At 36.1% G+C, this 27,834-nt stretch overlaps 1 long non-coding RNA gene across 1 annotated transcript; it reads right to left on the bottom strand.

Moving 5' to 3' along the window:
- Positions 1 to 743: 743 nt before the first annotated feature.
- On the bottom strand, positions 744 to 27,083 carry LOC116599358. Its single transcript, XR_004289338.1, has 3 exons — positions 27,015 to 27,083; positions 10,602 to 10,623; positions 744 to 754 (listed from the first exon to the last, which is right to left on the bottom strand). It is a non-coding gene; the product is annotated as an uncharacterized LOC116599358 (long non-coding RNA).
- Between the last annotated feature and the right edge of the window lie 751 nt (positions 27,084 to 27,834).

The following is a 27,834-nucleotide window of genomic DNA, read 5'->3' on the forward strand; positions in this document are numbered from 1 at the left end:
TAATTGACTCTCTCTGCTTGACTTATTTCACTCAGCATAATCTCTTCCAGGCCCGTTCATTTTTTAACCAAGGTCTTGTCTGTGTGTTTGTGATTGAGTTGTAGGAGTTCTGTACCTATTCTAGATGCTAACCCCTTGTCAGATATATGATTTGTAAATATTTTCTCCCAGTGTATAGTTCCCTTTCATTCTGTTGATTGTGTTCCTTGCACAGAAGTTTTATTTTTTAAAATATTTTATTTATTTGACATTGAGAAAGAGTACAAGCAGGGGAGCAGCCGAGGGAGAGGGAGAAGCAGGCACTGCACTGAACAGAGAGCCTGATGTGGGGCTTGATTACAGGACCCTGGGATCATGACCTGAGCTGAAGGCAGTCACTTAACCAAATGAGCCACCCAGGTGCCCTATATAGCAGTTTTAAATTTTGATGTAGTCCAATTTATTTTCTTTCTTTTGTTGCCTATGCTTTTGGGGTCCTGTTTGAGAAATTATTGCTAAATTAAGTGCTATTAAACTTCCCCTCTGTTTTCTTTTAAGAGTTTTATATAAGTTTTAGCTCTTACATTTAGATCTTTGGTCAATTTTTAGTTAATTTTTACAACTAGTGTAAGGTAAGGATCCAGTTTCAGTCTTTTGCTCATGGACATTCAGTTCTGCAGCACTTTATGTTAAGAGGAAGCCCTTTCCCCCCTGAATGGACTTTGAACTCTTGCCGGAAATCATGTGTCCATGTATGTGCCTGTTTATTTCTAGGCTATTTTATTACATTTGTATATATATTTGTTTTTATGATAATACACAGTTTTGATTACTGTAGATTTGCAAGAAGTTTGAAATCAGAAACATGAAGCATCCAGCTGCATTCTTCTCCAGGATTGTTTTGGCTATACAGGGTCCCTTGAAAAGACATATTTATTTTAGGATGGATTTTTTTTCATTTCTGTAAGATATGCCATAGAGAATTTGATAGGGATGGCATAGAATGTGTAATGTATAGATCATTTTGGATAGTATTGAAATTTTAATTATATTAAGTATTTCATTTACATGGATTCTTTTCATTTATTGGTGTCATTAATTTCTTTTAAGAATATCTTGTAGTTTTCAATGTACAAGTGTTTTGCCTCCTTGGTTAAAATTACTCCTAAGCAGTTTATACTTTTTGATGATGTCGTAAGTGGAATGATTTCTTTTTCAGATTGTTCACTTGTTAGTGTATAAAAATGCAACTGATTTTTTTTAACCTGCAACTTTGCTAAATTTATTCTAACAGTGTATGTGTGGTATCTTTAGAATTTTTTATATATATCATCTGTGAACAGAGATATCTTACTTCCTTTCCAATTTGGAGGTCTTTTTCCTTTTTTTTCTCTATTGTTCTGGATAAGACTTTTAGGACTCTGTTGAATAGAAGTGAAAACAGGCATCCTTGTCTTCTGTTCTTAGAGGAAAAGCTTTTAGTTTTCTCTGCTGAGTATGTTAGCTATGAGCTTTCCATATATGGCCTTCATTATGTTGAGGTGGTTTCCTTCTATTCCTAGTTTGAGTGTTTTTTTCATGAAAGGGTGTTGAATTTTGTCAAAAGCTTTTTTCTGCATCAGTTGAGATAACCACGTAGGTTTTTCTTCTTCATTCTGTTAATGTAGTATGCTACACTGATTGCTTTTTGAATGTGAAATCACCATTGCATTCTAGGAATAAATCCTACTTGGTCATGATGATCCTTTAAATGTGCTGCTGAATTCTGGTTCCTAGTATTTTGTTTAGGATTTTTTGCATCAATATTTATTAGGGATGTTGGTCTGTAGTTCCTTTTGTCAGACTTTGGTATCAGGGGAATGCTGTCCTTCTAGAATAGGTTTGGAAGTTTTTCTTCAATTTTTTGTAAGGATTTGACAAGAATTGGTATTCTTTTTTTTTTCTTACATTTTAAAAATTAATTACTTTTATTAACATATAATGTATTTGCCCCAGGGGTACAGGTCTGTGAATCATCAGGCTTATACATTTCCCACCACTCACCTTATCACATAACCTCCCCACCGTCCATAACCCAGCCACCCTATCTCTACCCCCCACCTCCTAGCAACCCTCAGTTTGTTTTGTGAGATTAAGAGTCATTTATGGTTTGTCTCCTTCCTGATCCCATTTTGTTTCATTTTTTCCTTCTTACCCTCCAAGCCCCCCTCACATTCCTTATATCAGAGAGATCATTTGATAATTGTCTTTCTCTGATTGACTTACTTCACTCAGCATAATATCATCTAGTTCTAGCCCGTCTTTGCAAATGACAAGATTTCATTTCTTTTGATGGCTGCATAGTATTTCAGTGTGTGTGTGTGTGTGTGTGTGTGTGTATACATACATACCACATCTTCTTTATCCATTCGTCTGTTGATGGACATCTAGGTTCTTTCCATAGTTTGGCTATTGTGGACATTGCTGCTATAAACATTCAGGTGCATGTGCCCCTTTGGATCACTACATTTGTGTCTTTAGGGTAAATACCCAGTAGTGTGATTTCTGGGTCATAGGATAGCTCTATTTTCAACTTTTTGAGGAACCTCCATGCTGTCTTCCAGAGTGGCTGCACCAGCTTGCATTCCCACCAACAGTGTAGGAGGGTTCCCTTTCCTCCGCATCCTCCCTGGCATCTGTCCTTTCCTGACTTGTTAATTATAGCCATTGTGACTGGTGTGAGGTGGTATCTCATTGTGGTTTTGATTTGTATTTCCCTGATGCCGAGTGATGTGGAGCACTTTTTCATGTGTCTTTTGGCCATCTGGATGTGGTCTTTGCAGAATTGTCTGTTCATGTCTTCTGTCCATTTCTTGATTGGATTATTTGTTCTTTGGGTGTTGAGTTTGCTAAGTTCTTTATAGATTTTGGATACTAACCCTTTAACTGATATGTCGTTTGCAAATATCTTCTCCTATTCTGTCCATTATCTTTTGGTTTTGTTGACTGTTTTCTTTGCTGTGCAAAAGCTTTTGATCTGGATAAAGTTCCAGTAGTTCATTTTTGCCCTTGCTTCCCTTGCCTTTGGCAATGTTTCTAGGAAGAAGTTGCTGTGGTTGAGGTCGAAGAGATAGCTGCCTGTGTTCTCCTCAAGGATTTTGATGGATTCCTGTCTCACATTGAGGTCTTTCATCCATTTGGAGTCTATTTTTTGTGTATGTTGTAAGGAGATGGTCCAGTTTCATTCTTCTGCATGTGGCTGTCCAAGGATTGGTATTCTTAAGTGTTGAGTAGAATTTACTATTGAAGCCATGTGTTCCTGTGCTTTTCTTTGGTAGGGGAGCGGGTAGGGAGGTGGATTCCTGATTCAGTCCCTTTACTAATAAAAGGTCTGTTCCTATTTGCTATTCACAATTCACTCTTGGAGGTTGTATGTTTCTAGAAACTTGTCCATTTGATCTCAGTTATGCCAGTTTGTCAGTATATAATTGGTTAGAGTGTTCTCTTAAAATTGTTTTTATTTAAAAATTACTAGTAATATCTCTTCTTTAGATTTTAGTTGAGTCTTCTTTTTTTTTTAAAATATTTTATTTATTTATTTGACAGAGAGAGAGATCATGAGTAGGCAGAGAGGCAGGCAGAGAGAGAGAGGAGGAAGCAGGCTCCCCGCTGAGCAGAGAGCCCAATGCGGGGCTTGATCCCAGGACCCTGGGATCATGACCTGTGCCAAAGGCAGAGGCTTAACCCACTGAGCCACCCAGGTGACCCAGATTTTAGTTGAGTCTTGTCTTTTTTCCCTTAATCTAGCTAAAGTCTTGTCAATTTTACAATTATTTTTTTCCTACCAAAGTACCTTGGTTTCATTTTTTCCCCTCTATTTTTAAAAATTCTTTATTTTATTTTATTTTTTGTTTTTCCTTTCTTTTGTTTATTTTTTTCTAGCTTTGGTTTTATTTTTCTCTTTTTCTAGTTTCTGAAGGTATAAAGTTAGGTTGTTGATTTGAGATCTTTACTCTTAATATGAGCTTTTATAACAAAATTATTTTCTTAGTACTGCCTTCATGAGGTTTGGTGTGTTGCATTTCCATCTTCATTTGTCGTAAGATATTTTCTAATTTCCCTTGAGTTTCTTTCACACTTTAGTTGTTTAAGACTATTATTTAATTTTCACATTTGTGGATTACCCAGTTTTCCTTTTGCTACTGATTTCTAATTTCATTCCTTTGTGATCAGAGAAGACACCATTATGATTTCAGTATTTTAAAAGTTTAAGGCTTATTTTGTGGCCTAATACATGGTCTATCCAGGAGAATGTTCTATGTGTACTTGAGAAAAATGTGCTGTCTGTATTTGGATATTCTGTATATGTCTGTTTGGTCCAATGTTCAAGCTACTTTTTTCCTTATTGATCTTTTTCTGGTTCCCTTTCACTGCTTTTAAGTGTGCAATCTAGTAGCATTAAGTACAGTAGTACACCCCCTTATCCACAGTTTGCTTTTCTATGGTTTCAGTTACTTGCAGCTAACCATGTTTTAGAAGCAGATAATCCTTGTTCTGATGTATTGTTAGAAGGTCAATAGTGGCCTAACACTATGTTACAATGTCATTTACCTCACTTTATCTCATCATGTAAGCATTTTATCATAAATCATCACAAGAGGAATGAGTAAAGCAGAATAAGATATTTTGAGAGACCTCATTCATGTAATTTTGTGTATTTTATTTATTTTACTAGACCTAACTTATAAATTAAACTTTATTATGGGTATTTGTATATAGGAAAAAACATAGTGTGTGTGTATGTATGTATGTATATGTGTGCGCACACACACACATATATACATATGTATGTATATATACATATGTATATATGTGTATATATGTATATATACATATGTGTGTGTACACATATATACATACACACACACTATGTTATATATATATGCTATATATATATGTGTGTGTGTGTGTGTGTGTGTGTGTTTTGGTATCACCTATGGTGTCAGACATCCACCAGGAATCTTGGAATGTATCCCCCATGGACAAGGGAGAACTGTGGTATTTGCAATATTATATAGTCTTCACCACTATCCAGTTCCATAACTTTTTCATCATCCCAAAAAGAAACTCTGTACCCAGTAGACAATAACTCTGTTTTTCTCTCCAGCATTTGGTAATTTGGTTCCCCTTTCTGCCGCTACAAATTTGTCATTCTAGGTACTTTAGATACAAGGAATCATAAAATGTTTGTCCTTTTTTTTCTGGCTAATTTCTCTTCATTTTCAAGGTTTGTCTATTTGTAGTATGTTTCAGAATTTCATCGCTTTTAAAGGCTATAATATTCCATTGTGTGTATATACCAAACTTTGTTTATCCACTCATCTCTTGAAAATCTGTTATTTTTCTTACCTTTTGGTGGGTGTAAATGCTACTATGAACATTTATACAACTCCAAGTCCCTGCTTTTAGTTCTTCTGGGAATTAGAGTAGAGTGGACGTGGAATTGCTAGAGCATACAGTAATTCTATGTCTAACTTTCTGAGGAATTGCCAAACTGTTTTTCACAGTGACCAGACCATTAGCATTACCAGCAACAGTGCACAAGGAGTCCCACTTTTCCATATCTTTGCCAACACTTGTTTTCTGTTTTAAAAGTAATGGTTTTCTTCCCCCCACATAGCTCTATTTTTAATTTCTTTTTTTAAATTTTTTATTTTTGTATTTTTTATTTCTTTTCAGCGTAACAGTATTCATTGTTTTTTGCACCACACCCAGTGCTCTGTGCAATATGTGCCCTCCCCAATACCCACCACCTGGTTCCCCCAACCTCCCACCCACCGCCCCTTCAAATTCTTAATGTGTATGAAGTAGTACCTTGTGTTTTTGATTTTCATTTTTCTGAAGGCTAGTGATGTTGAGCATCCTCATATTTATTCCTTTTTAAAATTGTTACTTATTTTACTTCACGTTTTATAAATATCATAATTCATGCTTATTGTTCTTCTTTAAACAATCATCCTTCAAACAAATTTGAAAATTAAAAACACTTTTTAGTCTTTCAGATTACATTTTCTGGTATCCTTTGTTCCTTTGTGTAGATCAAATTTGAATCTGGTATTGTTGTTCTCCTATCTGAACTACTTATAACATTTCTTGGGACGGTCTCTCAGCTTTGCTCAGAAAAAGTCTAGTTTGCCTTTATTTTTTATATTTTTGTTGGGTGTAGAAATCTAGGTTGATAGTTTTCTCTTTTCTGCTTCTAAGATAACACTCCATTTTTTTCTGGGTCGCATAGCTTTTAATGAGAAGTTTATGAATTGCCTTATTTTCCTTTATGTAATTTTTTTCCTGTTTGCTTTTAAGATTTTCTCTTTATTCCTAGCTCTCAGAAGTTTGATTGTGCTGTGCTTTGTTGTGATTATTTGTATTTGTTCTTGGCTTTTTTGGGCTTCCTTGAATCTGTGGATTTATCATTTCTATCAACTAGAAATTTTTGCTATTTTATCAAATAGTTTTGTCTTTCCTTCCCTTCTGTTCCTCAGACTTAAATTACACAAATTTTAGAATGCTTAGCATTTTTTTTCCATTGGCTACCTGCTCTGTTCTTTTTCTCTTTTGCCGTTCATGCTTCATTTTGATTATTATTTCTGTAGTATCTAATCTGTTAATATGATCCAGTGAATTTTTCATTTCAGGTATTTTGTTTCTAGAATTTTTTTTTTTGGTTTAGTGTGTGTGTGTGTGTGTGTGTGTGTGTGTGTGTGTGTGTTTTCCCTTTGTTACCTCACCATGTTCATGTTTTTCTCTACATTCTTGGACTTACTAATTATACTAGCTGTTTTGATATTCTTGTCTGCTAGTTCTATCAATTCTTTAATTTTTGGGTCTAACGACTGTTTTTCTTGGTTATGGGTTATATTTTCCTGCCTATCTATATACTTGATAGTTTTGGATTGGACACCAGGCATTATCAGTTTTATGCCATTGACTCCTGGATTTTGTAATCCTTTAGAAAGTGTTGGACTTTCTTCCATCACATGGTTAAGTTACTTGGATTAGATCAGTTTTCTTAAGGCTTACTTTTATGTGTTATTAGGATGAGTTCAGGGCAGTCTTCAGGGTTAGTTGGTCTCACTACAAAGATGATAGCCTGCTGAGTACACTCTCTGATGCTCCATATATAATGAGATCTCCCTACTGTGGCTGGTGGTAATATGAACTATTCCTAAGCCAGTTTGAGCTTCAAAAGTTGTTTGACTTATTTCCTTGTAGAGTTACAGGTCATGCATATGTGGATAACTATATTCAGCCAAATATTTGAGGATCTTCCTTCCCCTCAATCTATAGATTTCTGGTATTCTTTTTCTGGACAGTTATCCCCTCCAGTGTTCCTTCATATAAATTTTAGTGAATTTGACTTCTTCGACCTCCACTCTCCATCTCTTCAACTCAGAAGGTTGAGCTCCATTTGGATTTCCCCCGTTTTGTGGTCTGGGAACTGCTATGACCTGGAACAATCACAGGGCTCACTTCATTGGTTTCTCTTTCCTCCAGGACCACTGCCTTGTGCTCCTTATTGTTCAGTGTCTGAAATCCATTGCTACATATATTTGGTCCATTTTTCTAGTTGTTTTAGTAGAGGGTGAATCTAGACTCAATTATTACATCCTACTGAAAGTCGAAGTTTTAATCTAGACTTTTAGAACAATATTTTATTACTTTTCTTGGTGTAAAATATTTTACTTTCCTTTAGCTGAATTTTACACATCTTGCTAAAAAAACTGTGTAAATAAAAACCCAAAATAGAGAGCAGTATTACAAATCCCTGTATATAGAACACTGGAACTGAATGCTAATTTGTTTCAAATCTTTTCCCCTCATAATTATGTTACATATGTGTTTATTACAATTTTATACCTTGTAGCAGGCATTCTAAATGTTTATATACATATATGTGTATATAAATACATATGTATTTATATGTACATATAAATACATATGTATTTATATCTACCTATATATGTGTGTGTCTGTGTGTGTATATATATAATTTCTTTTTAAGCAGACTATGAAAACTTTATTCAAGGCTGTTGCAGTAGGGGGGAGGCACCAGAACTAAAATCTGAACTCAACTCTGCTGAAACAAATGCTGGGAAGCTTTGAATCCCTGGGGTATGGCGGGTTCATAGGCCATTTACGTTTGCTAATTGGCCTTGCCCAAAGGACAAGTAAATTTTCTCTTATCTTCGTGACAGAAGGCCATTTTAACCCACTGAGCCACCCAGGCGCCCCCAGAAGGCCATTTTATTTGGAGCAAAGTGCCCATGGAAGTTGGGCTGCTACCTTCTTGTGGACACTGAGAGATACCCCTTGATGTTAATATTTCAAAAAAATGGCTCTTAACTCCTATATGTAGATACTCCTGGGTTGAGAAAAGGACAAGAAAGAGGTCTTTAAAAAGATTTGTATATCAAAGGGGCAGAGAAAGAAATTACAGGTTATCTTTTTAAAAAAATTTAAATTCAATTAGCCAACATGTTCTCCATCATTATTTTCAGGTGTAGTGTTAAGTACTTTATCAGTTGCACACCCAGAGCTCAGCACATCATGTGGCCTCCTTAATGCCCACCCTTCTCAGCTTGCAACCCTCAGTTTGTGTCCCAGACTTAAGGTCTCTTATGGTTTGTATCCCTCTCTGATTTCTTCCCATCCAGTTTTCTCTCCCTTCCCTTATGACCCTTTGCACTGTTTCTCATATTCCACAAGTGAGTGAAACCATATGAAAATTGTCTTTCTCTGATTGACTTATTTCATTTAGCATAATACCCTTCAGTTCCATCCACATCAGTGCAAATGGTGGGTATTCATCCTTTCTGATGGCTGAGTAATACTCCCTTGTATATATGAACCACATCATCTTTATCCATTCATCTGTCGAAGGACGTCTTGGCTCCTTCCACAGTTTGGCTATTGTGGACACTGCTGCTTTGAACATTAGGGTTCATGTGTCCCTTCATTTAACTACATCTGTATCTTGGGGGTAAATATCAAGTAGTGCAATTGCTGGGTCGTAGGGTAGCTCTATTTTCAACTTTTTGAGGAACCTCCATACTCTTGTCCAGAGTGCCCATACCACCTTGTATTCCCACCAACAGTGTAAGAGGGTTCCCCTTTCTGGACATTCTCGCCAACATTGGTTGTTTCCTATCTGTTAATTTTAGCCATTCTAACTGGTGTAAGGTGTTATCTCATTGTGGTTTTATGACAATTGATGTTGAGCATTTTTTCATGTGTCTGTTTAACATTTATTGATTCATTTAATCCTTATAATATTTCTATGATTTCAGTATAATGAATGACACTGTTGTATAAATGAAAATCATAAGTAATACAGTGGTTAAATAGTATGCTTAGGGTCAGAGAAGTAGTAAGTGAAGCAGAGATATGAATCCAGAGAATTGGGTTATAGAATTTGAACTCATAACTACTACCCTATATTACTGCTTATAATTATTGAAAACCTACGGATGAAGTAGAAATCCCCTATCCTTAAAAAAAAAAAAAAAAGAAATCCCCTATCCTTGATTCCTCATCCTATTGTCTTTATCCGTTATTCACAGGCAAGTCAAATGTGAAATTGTATATCCTCCCAGTTCATTTTTAATGCTTTTAACCTTCATTTGTATGTATTAATAAGTTTAACAGGTTATTTTTTGTTTTAAAAACTTAGGCATATGTTACCACATTCTACAGATAATTTTGTGATTTAAATATTCTTGAAAGTTCATGAATTCATGTTGAGAGATGAATAATATTTTAAAAATATAGTTGCGTATGTTACATATCATTGATTTGATTTAAACTCTCCAAAAATTAGTGAAATCCATTCCACGTAGTGAAACACATTAGGCAGCCTACACCTGTCCCTTCTTCCCCTTCCTTCTTTTTTTCTTCCCCTCTGTATGAGTGGCTCTGTAGCTATGCTGAGCAGTTGTCCTCCTGGTCTTTTGCCTCTGTCATGTGTAGGATCCTCCATTTCCTAGGTTTTGTGTATTCCTTTTCTGCTTTGCCTTTCTTTCTTTCTTTTTTTCTTTTTATGAATACACTCTCTAGTTACATCTTACTAAAGGGAAATTTGCATAGAAAACGAATTTATTGAAACCATACTTTCTGCAATTACCTAATTCTCTTTAACATGTGATTGATAACTTGTCTGAGTGCATGTTCTAGCTAAAATAATTTCCCTCTGACTTAGGAAGACCATATTCTGTTGCATTCTAGCTTCTAGTGGAGCTGATTCTAGATGGGTTTTATGTGACCTATTTCTTTCCCCTTCATGTAAGCTTTTGAGAACAAAATTTTAGCCCTGGTATTTTAAGATTTCAAAATTTATCTGCATTGATATAGTTTAGCTTTTTTTCTTATACTTCTGGACACAGGTTGTAACTTTTTAATCTGGAAACTTCTATATTTTGGGGAATGTAAAAATATATTTAAAAAAAACCCTCATCACCTCGGTTTTTCTTTCTTTCTGGATATTTTGATGTTGAACTTCCTAGATTGATTTTATCCTCCTGTTTTTTTTTTTGGGGGGGACAAGTGCTCAACTTTATCTTTCAGATTTTCCATTTTATTTCAGTTACTTTTTTTTTTTAAATTTCAAGACTTTATTCTGACTGTTCCTTTTTATAGCAACCTATTTTTGTCTGTTGTCGTGAATATAATCTTATTTCTCTGAGAATATTACAGTTTAAAACATTTTCCTTTCTTCATTGTCTTCGTTTTCTTTTTCTGATTGATTTGGTTTCCTTTTTTATCCTGGAGAATTTCTCCAAAGTTCATGATCCTCTTGGTCGATCCATCCTATTTAAGGGCAAGGCACTTAGAAGATCTCCATTATGGGTGCTTCTTGCTGACTGTTCTGCATCACTGTGAGGTGGTCAAGTGAAGTTCCCGATACTTTTATTTTGAAACTCAAAAATGTCAGTATCTGTAGGTTTGTTCTTCTGGGGTGTTCAATTTCCCCAGAGAAGAATCCACCAATTTCCTGTCTGGAATCTATTCACATAGAATTATTTCTTGGAGTAAATCAATGAAAGGAGGCCGGGAGTCTTACTTTCTGAATGTGGAGCCCATTTGGTTTAGTTTCATCCCCAAATGAATCATTTATCTCATTTTGGGTGGAGGAAGGGTTGTCACTTGCCTCTGCAAGAGGAGGGAAAGAGTACACAGAAATTTACTTTCTCACTGTTATTTAGTCCATCTTTTTCATCCCCAGATACCACACCTGCCTTCACAGCTCCTGATGTTAGAGACCATGGAGACTTTCCAGCATTCTGCATTTGACATTGGCATCCTCTGCATGTACACTTGGTATTCAGCTTTCTAGAGTCTGTTAATGTCTTCCTCTTCTCTGTCATCCATCATTTGATACTATCTCTCATTTTCCATTCTCTTTGTCCTTGTGGATTTATAGCATGTTAAATTCTATAATATCATTTTATTGGGATATTGGGAAGGAAAAGAGATAAATTTATGTGTTCAGTCAACCACATTTAACTGATAGTTGGCATATCTGTTTCTGTCCTTTTAATTTTCAAACTTTTGTTCTCATTACCTATGCTACATAAAAAAAGCTCATTTTGACCATAATCCAAGCTTCCATTTTTAAGTGGGAATACAGTCCCACTTCTTGGCTTCATGCAGGGAGACAAATTCTAATGCTCTGCCATCTCTTAGATACACTTGGTTCCTATTCTACAGTGTTAAAATTAGCCCCATTGCCTATTTCTGGTCCTGTTGCCTCAAGGACCTGTTGGCCCCATATCTTTAGCCCACTATAGTTTCTACTCCATTTTCATAGTGAATTTTAATCTTTAAAATTTTAATTTTTTTTGAAATGGATATGGATACATTCCACCTCCAAGCCCCCAAAATGTAGTTTATGAAGGTGGTCTGAAGATACTGGCTTTACTTTCTTGATTACAAGCTTTCCCTGTGACCTTTTGACATGAAGTTCCATACTTGTTGCAATTAATAGTAATTTTCCTTCCATCTTTGTCTTGATTGAAAGTACTTTTGCTATAGTTTCCCAATATCCAAATCTAGTAGACCCTCTTTAATTCTTAGTAACTTGTATGTTGCATTTAACACTTCAGGTTGTGTCCTTGAAACTCTATCATTTTGGCCTTTGTGGGCCATGTTTTTCCATTTCTTCCTTATACATCTTTGACCAACGCCCCCTATGACTTATTTGCAGCTCCCCTTTCTCCATCTGCTGCTGGAATATTGGTGTTCTTTAGCGTATCAACCCCAGCCCTCTGCATCTTATTGTATACTATTGTGCTGGTTGATATCCTCCACACTTGCCATTTCAGATATTACCCATATGCTGATGAGGATGAAATATCTATCTATAGCTCAGACCTCATCTCCACATTTCAAGTCTAAGACCAACTCTGCTGGCTGCCTTTACCTGAAAGAACCATAGTCTTCTCAAATTCAGGAGGTCTTGGGATAAACCTATCTCCTTCTTCCTAATATTGTTCCTATTCTTGGATTCTTTATTTAAGTTGATGACACCAGTGTTTACCTGTTTACCCAAGCTACAAACCAGGGAGACATCCTTGAAGCCTTTATCCTTTTTCTTCTTATTCTAGTCACATCTTTAGTTTGCCTAAGGAATGAGGATGTGTTCTAATGGCAACGAGACAGGCCTTATAGGAAGTGCAGCTGGACCCAAGGCAGCTCTAGAAACCATGTTTGGGGTGTTTATAGAACAGTTTGTAGAACTTCCTGGTCATTATTGTGACCCCAACACCTCTGACAGTTAAATTCCTTCTTCTTTTCTTCCATTCTGTTTTTTCATCATAGATTATCTTCAAAACTTTGGCTTGCTATGATCTCTTGTGATTTCAATCTGACTTTCTCCTTCATAAAGCCTCAACTTAATCTCATGTGGGCCTCTGGACCTATTTTCACAGCCTTCTTTTTTTTATGTTCAATGTTTCTGATTCATGGGACCAGGAATCAGACTGGCTTGGCTCCTCACACTAGGTATCATTGTGGTGTACTTGTTAGCCTACTGTGAGCCTTCCCTTATGCAGGCATTCATCTTACTCTAAGTACCTGCCATAGGGGGAGCAAGTTAATGGGATATGAAGTAATGACCACTTTTCCCCAATTGATAGGAACTGGACAGTTAACCTTCAGAAGGGAAGCTGGCATAGAGACACTGCGGTTGATATGGTTACTATATTCCTTATTTAATATATTGAATCCTATCAAATTTATCTCACAGTTTTTAAACCTCTCTTCTCCTCTCCAGTCTTTATCTTAAGTGTCTTGGTTCAAGTCCTCATCTTCTTTCACACTGCCCTGTGGCAACAGCCAGTCTTTATCCTTCTCCCCACCCCTTTCCCTCATTGGTTATAATACTGGTTTTAAGTGATGAAACATGACATCGGTTACTTATCACTAGGAAGAAATATTGAGTACTTCTCCACAGTGAACCTTGGCTTTGGATTCACCAAGGAAAACCCAACACAGTTAGGCAGTGGAACTGGAAGGAACAATGCTCTCCTTACAAAGAGAAGAGCCAGGGAAAGATCAGCTTCAGTACTGGACTTCAGTCCCCAGTAGCCAAGAGATTCCTCTTAGCAGCCAGCACAGGGCAGGTGGCCTGTATGTACCCATATTGTGCTGTAGCAGGACCCTAACCCCTGTCTACAGGGACAAATACGGCAGTGAGGTTGACAAAGTGCTATATAACACATATGCTTAAGAAAAAGGAGCATATATTGGGTCTGAAACAGGGAAAGATAATTCCACACAAGGCACTAAGTTCAGCACGAACTGTATTCCAGGTAAGGAAGTGTTCCAGGCCCAGGGCCCACTCTTACATAGCTGGTGTAAGGGTCAAAAGAGGAGGGCATGCATGAGGTTGCCTTTCTCAACTTTAACTATACTTAAAACCTTTCTGTATTGGGGAGCCTGGGTGGCTCAGTCAGTTAAGCATCTGCCTTTGACTCTGGCCATGATCCCAGTGTCCTAGGATCCAGCCCTGCATCAGGCTCTCTGCTCAGCAGGGAGCCTGCTTCTCTCTATCCCCCTGCCACTCCCTCTGCTTGTGTACACTCTTTCTGTCAAATAAATAAATCTTTTAAAAAAATCTGTTTATTGAATACAATTTGTTCCTCATTCTTAACTAAAATATTAGACGAATTTAACTTTTTATTTGTTCCTTAAAAGGAATTCAGAGAAGCTAACCAAATTAAGTTGTTTTTTACTTTCACATGATTAATTTTTACTCCCTGAGGGTCAGTGCTTCATCAGCCATGTCTGAGATGATTGCAGAAGCCTCCTAATTGTCTGCTGGGCCTCAGTCTCCTCTCAACTCCAATCCATTTTCTAGATTTATTCTTCTAAAATGTTTATCTCATCATACCCCTCTCCAGTTTAAAAACTCAAGGCCCATTTTCTGCCACTTCCTCCTTGCCTACATTCAACACTTCTCCCTATACTTTCCCTTAGAGTTTCCCTATTCACATTCCCCACTTTGAACTCAAGCCTGCAGGATAATATTCCTGCTCTGCTCACAGAGGACACCACACTAATTAAGTTTTGGTGCCAACCTCTGCCTGTCCATTTGATGCAACCTAATTATTCAAAAAGTGAAAAATTCAGTTATTTAAAGTAGTGGTTTTCTTGCTGCCACCAAACTATATATTTAGCTGTCAGAATGCTGAGCCCAAGCTCTGAGCCACTGTGACACATTACCTGTCGGGCAAGATAGTGTTCTGTTCATTTTTACTGGTCCCCTCCATCGTGCCCCTCTAACCCATTAGGTACCTAGTCCTGTGCTGTGCCTGCTGGTGGTCTGTAAATACCTGTGGGCACAATGTCAACATGTTCTTCAGAGTCTTTGGTTATGAGGTATCTGGGCAAAGGACTTAACAGAAGTAGCCAAATAAAAATACTTAGTGTAAATTTATTTAAGTCCACATTTATTTACAAATTGTATTTAAAGAATTAATCTGGGGGTGCCTGGGTGGCTCAGTGGGTTAAAGCCTCTGCCTTTGGCTCAGGTCATGATCCCAGGGTCCTGGGATCGAGCTCCACATCAGGCTCTCTGCTCCTTGGAGAGCCTGCTTCCTCCTCTCTCTCTCTGCCTGCCTCTCTGCCTACTTGTGATCTCTGTCTGTCAAATAAATAAATAAAATCTTTAGGAAAAAAAAAAAAGAATTAATCTGGAGGTGACCAGAGGGTAGTCAGAGTAGAGCTTCAAGTATACAATTAGGATTGGCGCCACCTGGTGGGCTTTAGGGGTGGTACATGAGGCGGTGGTCCTATGGAGTCAGTGACTTGAGTCCAGTGACTTTTCAGGATGCTGCCATCTCTTTCCAGCAGGCCATTTAGATTTTTAAACTTGAGGTATAATAAGGTGTATACGTTTCAGATACACAATTTGGTAGGTTTGACATATGTATACCTTTGTGAAAACATCACCACAATCAAGATATGGAACCTATTCATCACCTCCTGAAGTTTCATTGAGCCTGTAATACCTCCCACTTACCCTCCTTTCCTCCTGGTTCTCTCTCTAGGCAACCAATGATCTGCTTTTTGTCACCACAGGCAGCCTTCATTTTCTATAATTTTCTATAAGGAGAATAATGTAATATGTAGTCTTTTTGAGGGGGAGGGGTTTGGCTTATTTGACTCAAAATAATTGAAATTGATCCACATTGTTGCATGTGTCAGTAGTACATTTTGATGAGTCCATTGCATGGCTGTACCTTGATCATTGACTTGTTGGTGGACATTTAGGTTGTTTGCAGTTTGGGGCTATTACAAGGAAAGCTGCTATGAATATATACTTGTAACTTTCTGTGCTTTCATTTTCATTTCTCTTGGATAAAATCAAGGCATGACATGGCTGGTATATGAAATGGTTACAGATGATAGGTGTATGCTTACTTCTTACATTCCCATCATCACTGAGTGCAAGTTGCTCCATATCCCTCCAACAATTGATATCATAGTCTTTTTGATTAGAGTCATTCTAGTAGGTATGCAATAAGCTATTTATATCTTGAATTTAAAAAAAAAATCAGTTTCCTGGGTTCCATTCCAGGCCTACTAAATCCTGGGGAGGAGCCTTGAGGTGTTGTGTTTTTAGAAAGAGAACTGATAGCCATTTTTGGGAGCCGCCATGTTATAGGATATTGACTACAGCTTTCAAAGGGGCTTAGGTAGGACTTTGACAGAAGTGGTGTAGAGGGCGGGGAATGGAGTCAGAAACAACATTTTCTTCAGGATGAAATATGTTTAATTAGTTAAGCTTATGTTGGATCAGTCCTCATCCGCCAAAGCCAAACTTGTCAGCTTAGAAGAGCCTCTAATTAGAAGAGAAAAATCTTGGTTTCCCTTCTCTGGATGATTCACACTGGAGAGAGTGATGGAGTGATTGGAGAGAGTGATGCCCTGCTGGGTGGTATAGAGTAGCTTAGTGGGACAGGCATCAAAGTCTGAAAAAGAGTCGAGATGCTGCTGCAACTGTTGGTGGGAATGTGAACTGGTGCAGCCACTATGGAAAATGGTGTGAAGATTCCTCAAAATAAAAAATAAAACTACCGTGTAATCTAGCAATTCTGCTTCTGGATATTTATTTGAAGGAAATGAAATCATTGTTTTCAAGCTATATGCCCCCCCATGTTAATTACAACATTATTTATAATACTTAAGACCTAGAAATACAAGTGTCCATTGTCAGATGATTAAAGAAGCTATAGTGTATGCATATACAATGGAATATTATTCAGCCACAAAAAGGAAATCCCTCTGTTGGCCGCAACTTGGATAGACCTTAACATTATGCTAAGTGAAATAAGTCAGAAAAAGACAAATACATCATGATCCATTAGTGGTATTAAAAAAAAAACAAACCAACAACCGCAACAGTGAACTCAAGTGGTACAGAGAACAGATTAGTGGTTTCCAGAGGTGGGTTGAAAGGGTGAAATGGGTGAAGGTGATCATAAGGTACAGACTTTCAGTTATAAAAGAAATAAGTCCTGGAGATGTACAGTATAGTGACTATAGTTAATACTGTATTAAATATTTGAAAGTACTAAGAGAGTAGATCTTAGAAGCTCTTTTCACAAGAAAAAATTATAACCATGTATGGTGATATAACAAGTTTAGTTAACATCTATTCATAATAAATGCATGTATTAAATCCTCATGTTGTATGTCTAGCACTAACACAATGCTACCTATCAGTAATACCCCAATGAAGAATAAAGATGGTGCTGCAAGTCTATGACTAGGAGGTGAGCCAGAGCCAAATCCCTCCACCTTCCCTAGCCAGCAGTTGATAAAAATAGAAAAGAGAAAGTGTAAAAGACCTGACAAATGCAAACACAAGATCCAACCTCTGGCTTCAAATGGTACAGAAACACACATAAAACACAAGGCCACTGCCATAGGCCTGCTAAGCTCCAGGACCAGAAATAGGCTCAGGCAGCAAAGAGTTCATTATCTTAAGTAGAGAGATGAACAGTGCTCCCACACAGGAGAGGGAACTAGGGTTTTGACCTGAAATCAAGAGTTAGGGTAGGGTTTCCCTGTCTGGGAAAGGAGACAAAAGAGCTGTTCAAGCTGGCTCATAGGAATGAGAGCTAACGCTCATTGAGCACCTGCTATGTTTCATGCATTGATTGTTCTAAACTTCTCACTTGGATTAATGTATTCTCACAATCCAGTGAAGTAGACCCAGTTGTTATCCCCACTTTAGAGACAAGGTAAAGAAAGATGTTTCTTGCCTCAATCTATACAGCTAATATTTCAGAGGTAACACCTAGGGAGTATGGCTCTCTGGAATGTGCTCAGCCATAACCCCAGGTCTTCTCAGGGTGTTACAGACCAAGGGAAGTTGAAGGAGGCAGGTACAGTCTTGCAACCAGACTGGGCAGAGCCATGTACTATGACAGACAGTGATGGGGCCTGTGACCCCAGTATCACTGTAGGGCAGACTTATTGATGGAAGATGATTTCTATTCTAGGGGTCTCAGTCTACCTAGAGGCCAACAGAAACCTTTCTGGAGTGGGAGGGAGGGAGAGAACAAGGATAAGAGTGAAAAAACAAGGGAGAAAAAAAGCTTTCATTGAAATTGAGCCTGCAAACAAAAATTATAAAACATGTGGAACACTAAAATAGAGTCCTAACCAACAACAGAAGCATAGGGCATATGAGTTTACATTAGATGAAATGAGAATAGTAGAGCAATGTGAAAATTATTTTAGAATATTTCTGGTCTTTAAAGAAAGGATAGAACCATTAAAAATATATCTTGAAACAAAAGGCAGAAGTTAAAAACAGCTTTGAACAAGGATGAATCAGGTAGAAGTTGTTTGAATCAAAAAGTTTTTCATTCAAGTAACATAGTGATAAACTGCTTAAATCCATTGAGGGAATTAGTGGTTTGGAGGATGATATTGAGGGATTCAACTAGAATATACATTTTAGGCAACACTGAGACCAGTGGCCCACTGGGAAGTTTAGTAGAGGATAGAAACTCTATCTAATCTAGCTTTGTCCAACATTGAGTAGAAGATTCCAAAGTTGCTTCTGAGCTAGAAACATCCATGCAACTTGATGTAGGAAGAATACTGAATGTGACCTCACAGGACCAGGGTTTGTGGACCAGCTTCATCATTGCCCTAACTTCTTTAAGCTTTAGTTTTCTAATCTGTAGAATGGCTGTAATGGTCTTTCTGGTAGCATAGAGCTTAAATGAGAAAATTTAATGAAAACACTTTGCAGATATACATATACATGTGTATACACACATGTGTATGTGTACATATGTATATATATATTTTTAAAACTATATTTAAAATATATTAAAATATACTTAAAGAACAAAAAAACTTTTCCAGCAGAGGAGAGTAGAAGATTCTTGATTCTCTATCTTTGTCACTTTTTATTCCAAGCTCTCCAGTCTTTACCTTCCGAATAATTTTTCATTGACCAGGTGTGCTGTCAACTATTCAAGGGCAGTTTTACACTGGCAAAGGTAGTATGTGGGCCAATTAAGCCCTTTCTTGGTAGACAGTAGTTTTTTTTTCTTCTGTTTGTTATGTATTTACCTTCTACTCTAATTATAAAAGTTACACATATTCACAACAGAGAATAAAGAAATGTATTCAGAAATCCTCTGTAACTCTGTAATGGAGCAAAAATCATGTGGGCCAGGATTTTGCTGCATTTCCTCTAGACTCTGTTCTATGTTGTCTTAACTTGGAATGCTTTATAAAATCTCGCCAGCTGGGTGGCTCAAGCAACACGAATTTTTTTTTTTCACAGATCTGGTGGCTAGGTAGTTCAACATCAAAGTACTAGTAGGATCGGGGTCTGAGGAGAGCTCTCACCTTGGGTTGCAGATAACCACCTTCTCTCTGTTGTCCTCAGATGATCTTTCCTTGGTGCCTATGTGCATGCTGGGATGGGGAAGACCTTGAACAAGAGTAAGCTTTCTGGTGTCTAATTGGACACTGACCCTATTGGATCAAGGTGCCCCTATAATGACCTCATATAATCTTAATTACTTCCTTTGAGACCCCATCTCCAAATACAGCCACACTGGGATTTATGGTTTGAGCATTATTTTGCAGGATACAGATATTCAGTCAGTATGTTATACACATATGTATATATACTTGACATTATCTGAATTATTATAGTATGTAATATGTAAAATTCAATATCATTTTTAACCATTAATATTCTTTCACACCATTAAAATTTTAGGAAAACTTCCTATCAACTGCCTAATAGAAATACCATAATATTTTTAACCATACCTCTGTTGTTGAACTTTGATATAATTAAAATATTGATCTAATATAAAATTACTTTATACATGTACCTTATTTTGATATCTCTTTGAGATATTTAATTTAGCTCAGTGTTTTTAAACTTTTTTTTTTCCCTCTAAGCACTTTGTTCTTAATTCCTAGTCTTATGTTATTAGAGAATGTTGCTTACATGATATAGCCATTTAGGGACTTACTGACATTTTCTCTGTAGCTCACTATCAATTTTTAGAAATGTTTCATGGGAAGATGAAAAGAAGGTATATTTGGTGATTGTAGGGTATGTTGTTTGATGTATTTCTATTAATTCCATCCTATTAATTTTATTCAAATCCCATCTTCAGTTATTTGTCCTCTCAATTTATCAGAGTTGATGTGTAAGTTCTCCACAATTGTCTGTTTATCAATTTTCCTGTGTTTCCAATAAGATTTGCTTTTTATAGTTTGAATCCAAATTATTGGCTATAAAAATTTATGATTATTTTCACTGTGGACTGTAACTTTTATAGAAAGTGACATGGAGCACTGGGTGTGGTGAAAAAATAATACTGTTTTTCTGAAAATAAATAAATTGAAAAAATTAAAAAAAAAAAAAAAAGAAAGTGACATTCAGGGGTGCCTGGGTGGCTCAGTGGGTTAAAGCCTCTGCCTTTGGCTCAGGTCATGATCCCAGAGTCCTGGGATCGAACCCCGTATTCAGGCTCTCTGCTCAGTGGGGAGCCTGCTTCCCCTCTCTCTCTGCCTGCCTCTCTGCCTACTTGTGATCTCTGTCTGTCAAATAAATAAATAAAATCTTTTAAAAAGTGACATTTTATGTTTTGTTGAATGCTTTTTGCTTGGAGTAAAACCTTTTCAGAATTTAACATGGCCATTTCTGTGCTGCATTGTTTTGCACTGCCCTGAAAAATCTTTATTCTTTATTTTACACCATTTTATAAAAACTATGTTGCTTTATGTCTATTTCTTGTAGGAAGCACAAAGGAAGATTTGAATTTGTTGCACAATTGGAGAATATTTTTATTTTAATGGGGGTAGTTAAACTCATATTTCATGATTTATTTGTTTTTATATTTCACACCTATTTTGTGTTTCCTATTTTTATGCTTCTTGCTTTTTCTTTTCTATTCTAAGCTATATGGAATATGTTTTATATCCTTTTCTATTCTTCAGTGATTTGGAAAATAGGTCCTATTTTAAATTATGTTTCTGATTACCTTTGAGTATTAGGAACATTTAAATATGTACTTTAAAAAGTATGTGAAATTAAAGAAAATGCATTAAATATGTATGTTTAGTATTGAGAACAGATGGTCCCTGGCTTACAATGATTCAACTTAGAATTTGTTTGACTTTATGATGGTGTGAAAATGATACACATTCAGTAGAAACCTTACTTTGAATTTTGAATTTTGATTTTTACCTCGGCTAGCAGTATGTGGCATGGTCCTCTCTCATGCTGGGCAGTGCAGTAAGCTGAAGCTCTTAGTCAGTGGGATCACAAGGGTAAATAACCAATACACTGACAACCATTCTGTACCGTTCTGTCACTTTCAGTATTCAGTAAGTTTTATGACCTACCCAACCAACACTTTGTTATAAAATAGGTTCTATGTTAGGTGACTTGGCGTAACTGTAGGGTAATGTAAGTGTTTTGAGCACATCTGAGGTAGGCTAGGCTAAGCTATGATGATCAGTAGGTTAGGTGTGTTAAATGCATTTTCAACTTACGATGGGCTTTTTAGGATGTAACCTTATCATAAGTCAAGGAAGACCTGTAATTTTTAAGCAAATAACCTTAGAACCACTGTCTTTTACTTTAAGCCTTTCTGTATCCTTATGGTTTTGATATGCTTCTTGCAAGAGTGATATATTTTTATTTAGGTTTTTATTTTTAACCCAGCATTTTTTAACCCTTTTTTTATTTGGAGGATTCAGTCCATTTAAATTTAATGTAATTACTTCTATGTTTTCATTTAAATCTACCACCTTATTTTGTAGTTTTCATTTATTCAGTCTGTTCTGTTTCTTATCCTCTCTTTTTACTTGAATTTATAGAATATTAAATTTTAACATGTTTTCTTTCACCCAGTTTGGAAGTACGTACTGGATTTTTGTTCCTTTGGTGGTTACTTGAGATACCATTATACATGTACTTAATTTATTAAAGTCTGACGGTAATTGGTATCCTTCACTTCCTTCTGATAGTGTAAGAACCTTGGGCTGTTTTAAGGGTTTTTCTCACCTTCTTGGCTTATGCTATTGTTGGCATATATTTTAATTCTCTATTTTTTTATTTCTTGAGCATTTAAAATTACTGTTTTATGTAGTCAAGATTTAGATTTACCCACATATTCACTGTGTTCTGAGTTCTTCCATTTCATCTTAGTCCTTTTATCTGGGATTACTTTCTTTGTACCTGAAGTACATCCTTTAGAATTCTCTTTGGTTAAAATCCACTCATAGTGAATTCTCAGTTATTGTTGGTCTGAAACTCTCTTTATTTCACTCTCATTTTTGAAAGGTACTTTTATTTTGGCCAGGAATAGAATTCTAGATGGGCATTTGCTTCCTTTTATTACAATGAGATAACTTTGACTTTTGGATTCCATTGTTGCCATTAAGAAGTTGGTTATCAGGGTAACTGTTTCTCCTTAGAAAAGTAATCTGACTTATAGGAATAAAAATTTTTTTTTCCTGTGATATTTTTCAATTTGTCTATGTTCGAATTGGGAATGGATTTCTTTTTATTCACACTTTTCAGGATTTGTTTGGCTTTGAAATCTGTGTATTAGCGTCTTTCATTAATTCTGGAAAATTCTTAGTCATTATCATTTAAAATATTACCATTCCCCTCTTTTCTGTCCCTTTTCCTGTTCAAACTTTGATTTATATTCTGAATCATTTCTTCTGCCCTGTCTTGTCTGTCAGGGGTTATAGCCATCCATTGCTTTTATTCTAAGAAGTTTCTATACATTCTATTTATTTAAAAAACTTACTTTTTATACCTTCCTTGCAGAGATTTATTACAGATATTTTAAAACTGGCATTTTATTTCTTTAAAGACAGTAAGGGTAATTGTTTTATAATGTAGCCTGATAATAACTCCAGTATCTGAAGTCTTTGTGCATCTGTTTATGTTCTTTATTTCTGCTGGTTCTTGTTCCTTTTACTTAGTCTGTTTCATTATTTTTGACTAGATGAATGTCATTGTTCTCACAGAAATTATTTTTAGAGATTGTTTGAGGCATACTATGAAGGTATATCATTTAGACCAGATTTATTTTTATTTCTGCTGCATGCATAGGGGAACCACCAGTCTAAAACCACATTAAATTCATGTGGTAAGGTTTTTTTCTCCCAACCAAGTTATGTGAATTTCATTTTCAAGATGTTTGTTTGCAACTTCTCAGATAAGTTTTTTTTAATGTAGTTGATACATAATGTTACATTGGTTTCAAATGTACAGTGTAGTGATTCCACAACTATATACTTTTTGCTGTGTTCATCACAAGTGTGATACCATCTATCACTGTACAATGCAATTATAATACCATTGACTATATTCCCTGTGGTGTATATGTCATCCCTGTGATTTACTCATTCCAAAGCTAGAAGCTGTATCTCCCACTCCCTTTCACCCACTCCCAACCATTAGTTTGTTCTTATATTTATGGATCTGTTTCTGCTTTTTGTTTTGTTTTTTTTAGTGAAACCATGAGGTATTTGTCAGATTTATTTCACTTAACATAGTGCCCTGTAGGTCTCCTCATATTGTAACAAATGGTAAAATCTCACCTTTTTTATGTCTGAGTAATATTTCACTGGGTATGCATGCTGCATCATCTTTATCCATTTATGTGTTGATGGACACTTGGATTGTTTCCATATTTGGGGAATTGTAAATAATGTTGCAGTAAACAAGAGGGTGCATATATCTTTTTGAACTAGAGCTCCCCCCCCCTTTTGGTAAATACTGAGTAGTGGAATTACTGGATCATACAGTATTTCTATTTTTAATTATTTGAGGTATTTCTGTACTGTTCTTCACAGTGGCTGCATCAATTTACATTGCTAGCAATAGTGCATGAGGTTCTTTTTTCTCTACATCCTTGACAACAATTGTTGCTTCTAGCCATTCCGACAGGTGTGAGGTGGTATATCACTGTGGTTTTGACTGGCATTTCCCTGATGAGTGATGTTGAGCATCTTTTCATGTGTCTTTTGGTTGTTTGTATGTATTTGGAAAAATGTCATTCAGGTCCTCTTAATTTTTAAATTGGATTTTATTTTGGTGTTGAGTTGTATAAGGTCTTTATATATTTTGAATATTACTCCTTTATAGCCTATATCATTTGCAAATATCGTTTCCCATTCAGTAGGTTGCCTTTTTGTTTTTCTGGTGGTTTCCTTTGCCATGCAAAAGCTATTAGTAGTCCCAATAGTTCATTTCTGTTTCTTTTGCCTAAGAGGACTTGTCTAGAATGTTGCTAGGTTGATGTCAAAGAGATTATGCCTGTGTTTTCTTTTAGCAGTTTTATGGGTTCAGGTTTCACATTTAGGTTTTTAGTCCATTTTGAGTTTAATTATTAATTTTTAATTTTTTTAAAAAAAGATTAAAAAATTTTTTTTTATTAATTTGACAGACAGAGATCACAAGTAGGCAGAGAGGTAGGCAGAGAGAGAGAGAGGAGGAAGCAGACTCCCTGCTGAGCAGAGATCCCGATGCGAGGCTCGCTCCTAGGACCCTGGGATCATAACCTTAGCCAAAGGTAGAGGCTTTAACCCCCTCAGCCACCCAGGTGCCCCTTGAGTTTATTTTTTATATGATGTTAGAAAGTGGTCCAGTTTCATTCTATTGGATGTTGTTGTCCAGTTTGCCAGTACCATATATTGAAGAGATTGTTTTTCATTATTTTATATTCTTTTCTCCTTTTGTTGTATGTTAATTGACCATATAAGTGGGTTTATTTCTGGGCTCTCTATTTTGTTGATCTCTGTGTCTGTTTTTGTGCCACTATCATAGTATTTTGATTACTACATCTTTGTTGTATACCTTAAAATCTTGGGTTGTGATAACTTCTTCAGCTTTGTTCCTAGATTACTTTGACTATTTGGGGTCTTTTGTGGTTCCATATAAATTTTAATATTTGTTGTAGTTCTATGAAAAAAGCTGTTGGTATTTTGATTGGAATTGCATTGAATCTGTAGATTGCTTTGGGTAAATTGGACATTTTAGCAGTATTCTATAAGCATGTAATATCTTTCCATGTATTTGTGTCGGCTTCAGTTTCTTTCATTATTTTATCGTTTTCAGAGTACAGATCTTTCACTTCCTTGGTTAAGTTTATTCCTAGCTATTTTATTCTTTGTGGTGCAGTTGTAAATGGAATTGTTTCCTTCATTTCTCTTTATCCTGCTTTGTTGTTAGAGTTTAGAAACACAATGGATTTTTGAGTATTAATTTTGTATCCTGCAGTTTTCCTCAGTTTTTTTTTTTTTTTTTTTTTTTACCTCCCTCCTCCTCCTTTAGATCAGTGACAAAATAACTTGCCTACTAGTATCCTGGGATGGTGGTGAGAGGTGATTTACTTCTTGTTCACTCTTATCTTGAAGTTTGCTGTCTTTTGGGGTCCCAGCTTTATGTATGGATGGTTGAAACATGAGTGTTGAAGGGACATCTACCCTTTTTGTCTAGTTCAGGCCCTGGAGTTTAATGTAAAGCTCAAGTTAAAAGTAAAGCTCAAGTTTGAAGGGAAGGAGCTGGGGGGAAGGGAGAGACATCCTCAGGACAGACTGCTTTATTGCTCTGTTTCCCTGACTGGGTTTCCAATCCCACACTTCAGCCTGGTACTTCGCTGGTATGCCATCAGGTCTTTACTTTTAAAAAGATTTTAAGTAATATCTTTCTGGAGTTTCAGTTGTTTTCAGCAGGAGTATTGTTCCAAATTATTAGCCCACGATAATCTCACAAAGGATAAAAATAGCAAATAAAATATTTTTGACTATAGACACATAGGATACGGAATTTGATATGCATTTTACTTTTTTCCACTATCACCATTTTATTCTGCTCTTAGATTTTTGCCAGTATCACACTGTCTGGATTACTGTGTCTTTATAGTAAGTGTTGAAGTTGGGTAGTGTCCTTTCCAACTTTGTTCTTTTTCTTCAATATTGCATTAGCTATTCTAGGTCTTTCTCCTCTCTGTATAAACTTTAGAGTCAAAATACCTTGCTGGGATTTTGCTTAGTATTGCGTTGAATCTATAGAGCAAATTCTGAAGAACTGGCATTATGATGATGTTGAGTCTTTCTATCTGGAAACATCTCTGCATTTATTTGGTGGTTCTTTGATGTCTTTCATCAGAGCTTCATAGTTTTCCTTATATAGCTCCTGTACACATTTTGTTAGATTTATGCCCAAGTATTTCATCTTGGGAGAGCACTAATGTAAATGGTATTATTTTTAATTTCAAATTCTACTTGTTTATTGCTGGTTTATAGGAAAGCAGCTGACTTTTGTATATTAATCCTGTATTGTTCAACCTTGCACTAATCACTTAAGTCCAAAAATTTGAGTGTTTTTTTTTCTTTTGAATTTTCTGCATAGATGATCATGTCATCTGTGAACAAAGGCAGTTCTATTTCTTCCTTCTCAATTTGTACATATTTAATTTTTTATTGAATTAGGTAGGATGTTATATATGCTTATATATATTTATTTTTTACAAAAGGGAAATAATGGAGCATATTTAAAAATTCTTGCACATCTCATATTATCTTTCCTTTACACATTAAAGAACATTTGACTGGGTATTGAATTATATAGATTTTTTAAAAAATCTCATTTAAAAAGTTTTTTGAGTATAGTTATCACACAGTGATACATTAGTTTCAGGTATGCATCTAAGTGATTCCACTACTCTATACCTTATGCTATGCTCACTGCAAGTATAGTCCCCATCTGTTACCCTACAGTGCTATTACAATATCTTTGACTATATTCCCTCTGCTATACATTTTATCCCAGGATTTACTCATTCCATAACTGAAAGGCTGTATCTGTCACTCTTCTTCACTCATTTTCATTACTTCCCCACCCCTCTTCCCTCTGGCAACCATCAGCCTATTCTGTGTATTTATAGATCTGATTCTGCTTTTTGCATTTTAGATTCTACATGAGTGAAGTCATATGGTATTTGTCTTTGTCTGATTTATTTCAGTTAGCCTGATACCCTCTAAGTCCACCTGCATTGTTGCAAATGACCAAAACAAAACAAACACACAAACACACACAAACCCCAAACCTCTTCCTTTTTATGGCTATGTAATATTCCACTGTGTGTGTGTACCACATCTGCTTTATCCATTCATCTGTTGGTGGACAGTTAGGCTCCTATATATCTTGGCTATTGTAAATAATGCTGCAATAACTGTAGAGGTGTATATATCTTTTCAAATTAGTGTTTTCATTAAAACTGTTTAGTTTTGAGATTTAGATAGTTCTATATTGACAGTCCTCTGTAGGAGAATAGAAATTAACACATTAACATTTTAGCTCCTTCTCATCTCTACCCTGATTTGAAGTTTTATTTAATTTTTTTACTGGCAAGAATGTGTGTGTGTGTGTGTGTGTGTATTAAAGATTTTATTTATTTATTTGACAGAGAGCGAGAGAGGGAATACAAGCAGGGGGAGTGAGAGAAGGAGAAGCAGCTAAGTAGCTTCCCGCTGAGCAGGGAGCCCAATGCGGGGTTCAATCCCAGGACCATCTGGGATCATGACCTGAGCTGAAGGCCGACACTTAACAACTGAGCCACCCCAGTGCCCCAAGGATATTTTCTTTTTAAAAGTCTTATTTCCTTCTGCCCCTCAGAGTTGGAATGAAGCCTGATGTCAGTTCAATTTCTCTTCCTTTGTATGCAACATTTTTTTATTAGATAATCATTTTAAGTTCAACCTTAATGTAATTAGTATGTCCTAGACTTTACTCATTGG

The sequence above is a fragment of the Mustela erminea genome, chromosome 9 (genome assembly GCF_009829155.1).
Source record: "Mustela erminea isolate mMusErm1 chromosome 9, mMusErm1.Pri, whole genome shotgun sequence".
Taxonomy (NCBI): Eukaryota; Metazoa; Chordata; class Mammalia; order Carnivora; family Mustelidae; genus Mustela; species Mustela erminea.